The following is a 7,887-nucleotide window of genomic DNA, read 5'->3' on the forward strand; positions in this document are numbered from 1 at the left end:
CGTTCTCGGCATGTTTGTTGATTTCAGCAAGGCCTTTGATAACATTTAGCATTCTACGTTGTTTGGAAAGTTACAGTGTTATGATTTCATGGTCATCCACTAGACTTAATACAAAGTTACTTTAAATATCGCAAACAGGTAGCTGAAGTAGATAGAAAGTTCTCGGAGCTTAAGCGTATTACAAAGGGTGTGTCCCAGGGAAGCATCCTTGGACCCCTTCTTTTTATAGTCTACATAAATGATTTAGTTCGAATTTATCTGGATGCTAAATACGTCTTATATGCCGATGATGTCAGCATGTTTATTTCAGCTGAAGACAGTATCACGCTTGAAAAAAAATGAACCACTTTCTTGTGAAACTAAAACTCTGGTCATGCTGTAATAATTTAAACATAAACACAAGTAAAACAAAGGCGATACTATTTCGGCCAAAAAATAAGCCTGCGAACGAAAACCTGCATCTTAAGTATGGCGATACTCATACTGAGCTAGTAAACTGTATAAAAACTCTTGGAGTTGCATTTTCTAGCAATATGCTTTGGAACGAACATGTTGACAGTGTGCTGGGGCAGTTATCGCGCGTAATGGGTATGGTTACAGTGGTTTAACGGTGCTACCATGCAGGGTAAAGCTCTTGCTTTATAATCCTCTTTTCTATTCCCATCTTACGTATTGTTTTTTGGTATGGGGGACTACAACAAACACGAACTTGCAAAAACTGTACCTGATGCAAAAGAAATATATTAGAATCATTTTCAACTTACCGTATGATGCTCACACTAGCGAACTGTTTCGACAGGCTGGGATACTACCCGTCCATCACCTCTACGATTTTAAGTTAGCATTGGCGATCAGGTGTGAAGCGAAAGAAAGTCAATATTTTTTGCATGAACTGTCAAAACTACAGCTAAATACTACATTGTTCGATACACGAAATAAGGAAACATGGAAAATAAAAACTTCCAAAACAAACTACTCCAAATATAAGTTATCCCACATAGTTCCTACGTTACTTAATAAATATGTTCAAGCTGGCATAGATTTTCTGCACTGTACACAGAACCAATTGCGTGAAATACACATGTTCAGTTTTTGATCATTCTCTGCAATTGCTATATTGTTATTAATGCTGTTATTTTTCTCTTTTGGAATATGGGTTTTGTCTGTTTTGTTGCATGTTATTTGAGTTTGTATTGCCGACTGTTGCCACTGCTGTCGTGTTCAAAGGTGGCCGTGGGCCCTTGTCAAGCTGCCTCTTTCGGAGAGCAGCTTTTACCTGCAGCTATCCTTCATCAAATGTATTGATGAGAAATATACATTATTATTATTATTATTATTATTATTATTATTATTATTATTATTATTATTATTATTATTATTATTATTATTATTATTATTATTATTATTATTATTATTATTATATTGCTCCTAGGCTACACCGCTTATCACTCGCCAAATGATAGTGCTCCGGTTATGTCCACATTTATCAAGCGAGTCCTAAGGCATACACCACGTAATTGCCCTAATATGGTCCACAATGATGTCCTTGAGGTTATCCCAATCGACATCCGACATGATTCATTGCTTGTAGCCAATATCTATAGTCCACCAAGCATGCCAGCAACGCGCTGCGCCCAGCTAATAGCACAAATCCCCGCAGGGGCAAATAATACTCCACTCAAAATGGCCGGAGACTTCAATTGCGCTCACACCAAATGGGGATATAAGAAAACTACTGGCAGAGGTGAGGTACTAATGGCACAACTCAGCCGTCACAGCGCACGGTATTCAACGATTTCGATTGTTCAACCAGACAAGGAACAACATGGATGATGCACACAAGTCCGGATCTCACTATGGGTAGGCGCATCCAAAACCTAGAATGGAAAGAACGACACATACTTTAGGCAATGATCACTATAATATTGAAGTTAAATTGAGTGGTCCCCAAGCGTCTCGAGCGAGAACTAAACATAAACTAATTAACTGGGATAACTTTAGAAAGCAGCGGGGAATAAATAGGCAAGTAGGGCCGATGGATGCACACACATGGACAGCACAGGTCCTTGAAGACCAAGCGGCGTGCACGAGGGAGTATATCCCCGAACACCAAGTTCCAGTTATCGACTCAAAATTTGCCCATTTCATAGAAGCACATGAAAGTCTTATGAAACGGTATGCTCAACAAAAGCGCATAGGAAGCTCCAAATTAAGATATGTCAACTATCAACGCAGATTCAGGAACACAGCCAACAACTTTGTAGACAGAATTGGCAGCAGATATGCGAGCATCTCAGAGGCACTCTTACTACCACTCGCGCATGGCATCTTTTAAAACATCTCATTGATCCCATGAATAGGAAACAGCATAATAGGAATGTCGTTGATCGACAAACACGCAATCATAAATACGGCACAGAAGCAATACTAAGAAGCTTAAGACCCTACATACCTCGCCGGGCATTCCCATTCCTTTGCCTCACTTCGTCGGCCCACCAAACAGTGAGCTGGACAAAGAAATCACAATAGAGAAGTTCGAGCAACCCTTCATAGACTTCGCAACAGCACTCCAGGCAAGGACCGCATAAGATAATGCCGCACTTAGAAACCTCGATGACAACTCCCTGCAAGATCTCACTGATATTTTCAACACGCACCAAAAGTGCATTTCTTTCCAAGTACTTGGTAGTTCACAGCTTTATATATTGATATATACATAAATATGAGTTCTGCAAAGGGAAGCGCCAGCTTCTATTACTAAAGCGTATTCTTGTGTTTGTCTCATTATTTGCGCTGGCCGCTGCGTTTGCTCAGTGGTCACGGCGCTCGGACTCTCCCCAGAAAGGTGCTGGTTCGATCCCGGTCTCGGCAGTCGCATTTTGATGGAGGTGAAATGCTAGAGGTCTGTGGACTGCACGATGTCATTGCACGTTGAAAAACGTTTGTCCATATTTTTTTTTTTCAGTTTGGTATTTGTTTCTCATTACTGGTCCTTTTTTTCTGTTTATTGCTGCCGAACGTATAGAAACTGAGTAGCCTATATACTAATAGACTCAATCTGTCCACAGCCAGGAAAGTTATAACTCAACAGAACAGAAGCCCGAGTTGTCCAAATTACCCCGCGCCCTCCCTTACGGCGTGCCTCAAAGCATGAGTCTTCTTCGGACATTAAACCCCATTCACCAAACCAAGCGTTCATTCTTCGAATAATATGCCCTGTTATGGCGGTATTGTTTTAAAAGCCATCATTACGATTGGTTCTCCGTTTTCGAGACAGCCCCTGGCATTGAAACCAGCGGGAGCACTCAGTAGGTCCTAGATTTGATCTATAATGTGGATGATGAAAAGAGAAAATGCGCACTCCGCATAAGAGTATAGAGCTAAGCGTTGTGTACTTTTCTTGTTGAGAATTTATTTTCGTCACGTCCCACCTATTTATCTCCATAAACAACACGGTAATTTATGCGTCACGAGAGTGCATTCTAAAATGTATTACACGTCTGTCTACAAAAAGTAAAAATTAGAAATAATCCTGGGAGTGTTTTTCAATGTCCGACTGTCTTTTTCTATTGCTGGCGAGGTGTTCTGGGAATACTATTCAAAGAAGGAAAATTTATGTCAGGATGAGAGAGAATTCGCGATTTATTAACTGCATTGAAACAGCGGGATTATCAATGGCGCAAAAATCAACAATATTTACTAACCAGCAGGTGGTGCCTGCGAGCTAAACATTTGCTTTAAAAAAACCCTTGCGCTTTCCAAAAAACTGCTGTCTGCCAGCGCTGTACTTGTGATGCTTGTGTAAAGAAACAGCCACAATCAAGTCTGTGTCCTTGCTGGTCGCACTGGTTCACTGAAGCAATCAGCTCTCGCCAAGCTGTTAGTTAAACTTGATGTTGTTTTTTTGTGTGTGTGTAAGGGCTAATTGTATATGCGATGACAAAACTACTATAACAACCTTATTCAAACAGAAGGACACAGATACCTGCTTATATTTCGCGGAGATATATTTAATAATGTCACGAAAAGCTTAAAGGGCCCCTCACCAGGTTTGACAATTTTGAGCTAACGAGCGCATTGCATACACTGGGCGTTTATGTTCACGTCTTCCTAAATTTGCAACGCTACGCGCCGCGGAAATGGGTCAAATTTCAAGGTGAGCGCTGCTTGCCCTTCCTCTCGCGGGCGCGCGCTTTAGAGAATGAGGGGATGACGTACATGAGAAAATGGCCCTACGTAGATGTTAGTGCTGTGACGTCGCTCCTACGTAGACGACTGTGCTCTGACGTCGCCAAGAGTAGCACGTGACACTACGATAATTATTTGACACGACATGTGTATTTTGTGTAATTTGTTGCTTGAATAGATTAATAAAACTTTAGAGAATTAATGAGACACACAAAGCGAATGTGTGCGTCTTTCTCATTTTTTTTTCGTGAATGGCAGCGAGATGCGGGGCTAATGGGCCTCCCTTTCCCATGCGTTCGTGTCCCCGCGGTTAGCGCATCGAGCAGGCGCCAGCCCTGGAAACGAAAGTAATGTTCTGGCGCGTTCGAGCAGTCATTATGCTCATTTATTCTACCGCGTCCAAGTAAACAATGCGGCACTCACTCATGATACCGCCACTCTCGTGCCCGTACAAATGTCTCAACTTTCATGCCCGTCCCGCAAAAACAGGCCGTACACTAGAGAGAACGCCGACAATACGCCCACGGCCGCTACATAAAAACAAAGGTAGCGGCCGTGCAACGCCGCTCGCGTGCTCGGCCTGGCTCGGACACGTCATGCGCACGTGACCATGCATGCGCATCACGTGTTCATGCGTATGTGTCAAGTGAAGAGGGCAAGGAAGGGATTTGGCTTGCTAAGACTACACGGGGCGAGTGGCAAGGGTTTGAAACTCGCCTCCTCGCATCATGGTTTCGCGCCGCTACAAATTATTGTTTTTCTCAGCTCGTAATGAACCGATTTGAAAAATTCTTGCGGCATATTGCTCTTCATTTGGCACACAACAACTTCCAGCGTCTAACTAAAATTTGCTATGTGGCCTTGTGAGGGGCCCTTTAAAAGAAATTGCTAAAGCGCTCGGCATAAGAAATTTGCCTCAGTCTAACGCGCAGGAAAAAAAAAACATTTTACATGCAGAAATGATATTCGTGAAATAGTATGTTTAAAAATAGTTGGAGTTTTTACTTGGAGAATATTGTAGATTTGCCAATTCATGGACTCCATGGTATCCATTGCTATCATAATCGTAGATTATAAAGGGTATGCTGAGAGACCCACTATTTACAGAGCGCGAATAGCTGCATGTGTCCACTGATGCAACTTGCACATTGTGTATTGCTATAAGAGCTGCATGGCAGATGTGGATGCATTCGTATAGACGCCTAATGTCACATCGTAGCCATCCAGACGACCAACGCTAAAGGCTATCAGCGACACCTTGGGGCAGCTGCAGTACACTTGACGGTACATTCTGAGAAAGGGGACGATGAATGCTGCAACCTCAGGTAGCCACGAAAGAGGGCCTCGCACACCGACTGCGTCTGCCCCTATACTAATTTTGGCGACAGATTCTGAAGTGGAGCACCGTTAGCAGAAGCGGGAAAGAGGTATCACGGCGGTGCCGCGTACGGGCTTCGTATTCGTAGGGGGAAGGGCACACATTACAGTTCCGGTGTCCACGCGGTAGCAAACTGTTATGCTACAGGTCTGGGCAGGATACTTTGAAATTGTATTGCGATACGATAAGAGATACTCAGGCAAAAAGTATTCGAGATAGATATACAAGATACCACCGCAATAATCGTACTCGATACGATACTGGCCAATTGTATCTTAAGATACTTCGAGACATTCGCAAATTTGTTATTACAGACCCTCATAACGTAGTAGCGACCGCCTATGCACGAAAAGGATTTCTTGAAAATTTCTTTAATGCGAGCAATTTTGTTTCATCTTAATGAAATGTCTGTTAGTATCTCAAAAATTTTGTCCTTCTTGCTCAAATTGCATTAGTTTACTTCCGACAGAACTTATTGGGGTTTGGTTTGGCTGCTTAACAGGCCAGCTCTTCACTGACAGCGGCTCTTGCTTGTCAATTTTGTAATTGATGGGAGTCGCTGCTCAGCTTGCTACCAGCTAGCGGGTCGCCATCTAATCACAAGAACTTCAATAAGAAGCCTTCGCACGATGGCGCAAAAACCGGTGTGGAGTTTTATCTTGTCTGTTAAATACCGTTTACACAACACTGAATCACCGGTGTACAGCAGCAACAACGCTGCTAGCGACAGTGTACGTGATGCATTGTGTATACGTAGAGCTCATAAAACTGCAGTAAATTTTCATATTCTACCTATCTGCTGGCGTAAAGCGTTAGTTATCAATATAATTTCTTAGCTTTCTTTTCTTACTCACTGCTCTGTACCCTCCTCACTCAATGCTTCTTCGGAAGCTCTGTGATGTATTCTAAATAAATAAATAAATAAATAATCGCTAACGTGCAATCTTTTAACAATTTTTCTTCAACGAGAAAACATGTCCACGCCAGAAATGCCTAATACATATTGTATTGTCACGTGGTGGTGACGATGAAGAAGCCGGCAGCCACTCTGGTAGAGACGAAACTGCTAGCTGGGCAAACTCGAGCCCAGAAAACTAAGTAACTCAAAGTACAAGCAAAGCACGCTGTACCCTGAATGTCGTCGGCCTTCGGTATTGTGATCATCGGCGGAACGCGTGGTCGCATCAGCTATCGAACCTTCCAGCGTTACCGCTGGTTCTCGCGTGAGCTCCCGCATAAACTATGGTGCTCGCGTCCTGCGCATATTTTTAATAATAATTGTTGCGGTTCTGCATAAAAAAACCACGATATGATTATGATGGACGCCGTTGCGGAGGGCTCCAGAAATTTCGACCATCTGGGGTTGATTAACGTGCACCTAAATCTAAGTACATCGGCCTCTAACATTTCGCCTCGATCGAAATGTGGCCGCCACGGCTGGGATTCGCACGTTATCTTAACGGAACAATCTGAAACAATCGCGAATATTTCGAAACATCGTGGCGCGGCTTGAGCCTAGCGCTGCTAATATTTCTTTGGCGGTTTAAACCAGATGACACCAAAAATAAAGAAATAAGAGCGCGTGGCGGGACATCGCCGCTATTCACGCTTGCCACCTATAGCTCCGATTACCTGATGATTAGTAACAGTAAAAAAAAAATTAGGGAGACCTCGAAAAGAAAAACAAACATACGCAAATAAAATAGAAAAGCCATTCTGTATCAAACAATCAGCGTGAATAAGTATTGAAACACGATACAAGCGGTATCTCTAATAGTTATGGCAATTAAGCATGAAATATCATCAGCTTACCTGTTAATGCAAGACAATCAAAAGATTTAGTGCCTATGAAAAATCGAGTGAAACGGCTCGTTGGGACGCTAATAAGAAAAACGGATCATTTAGTATAGCAATGTTTCTCGAATCCCCTTCCTAACGACTTTAAGGTGGCTCCTAATTATTTCCATCATTATAGTGCAAACTCTATTTCACTGTTTTTCTAAGCATAAAGCAGCATGTTTGCTACTGTATACTCAGTACGCGTCTGTATAATTACATATTTGTTTTCAAAATCACCTTGGCAGAACAGTAAACTCAAGCGAAATATAAATGTGTGAACAGTAGCAGAAATAAAGCAGACAGTTCAAAATAAGAATAAAGCAGAGAGCTTATTTTTGCAGCACGTTACAAGAGACATACTGCTGCGGCCAGACCGAAAAAAAAAGTGTTCAGGATCCTAGTAATGTACGGGATTCAAGAGAAGAAAAACTAAGGAAGCAGGTGTGCTAACAATCAAATTATCATTTCTAAAACTCTTTGAA

This window comes from Rhipicephalus sanguineus, chromosome 7, assembly GCF_013339695.2.
Source record: "Rhipicephalus sanguineus isolate Rsan-2018 chromosome 7, BIME_Rsan_1.4, whole genome shotgun sequence".
NCBI lineage: Eukaryota > Metazoa > Arthropoda > Arachnida > Ixodida > Ixodidae > Rhipicephalus > Rhipicephalus sanguineus.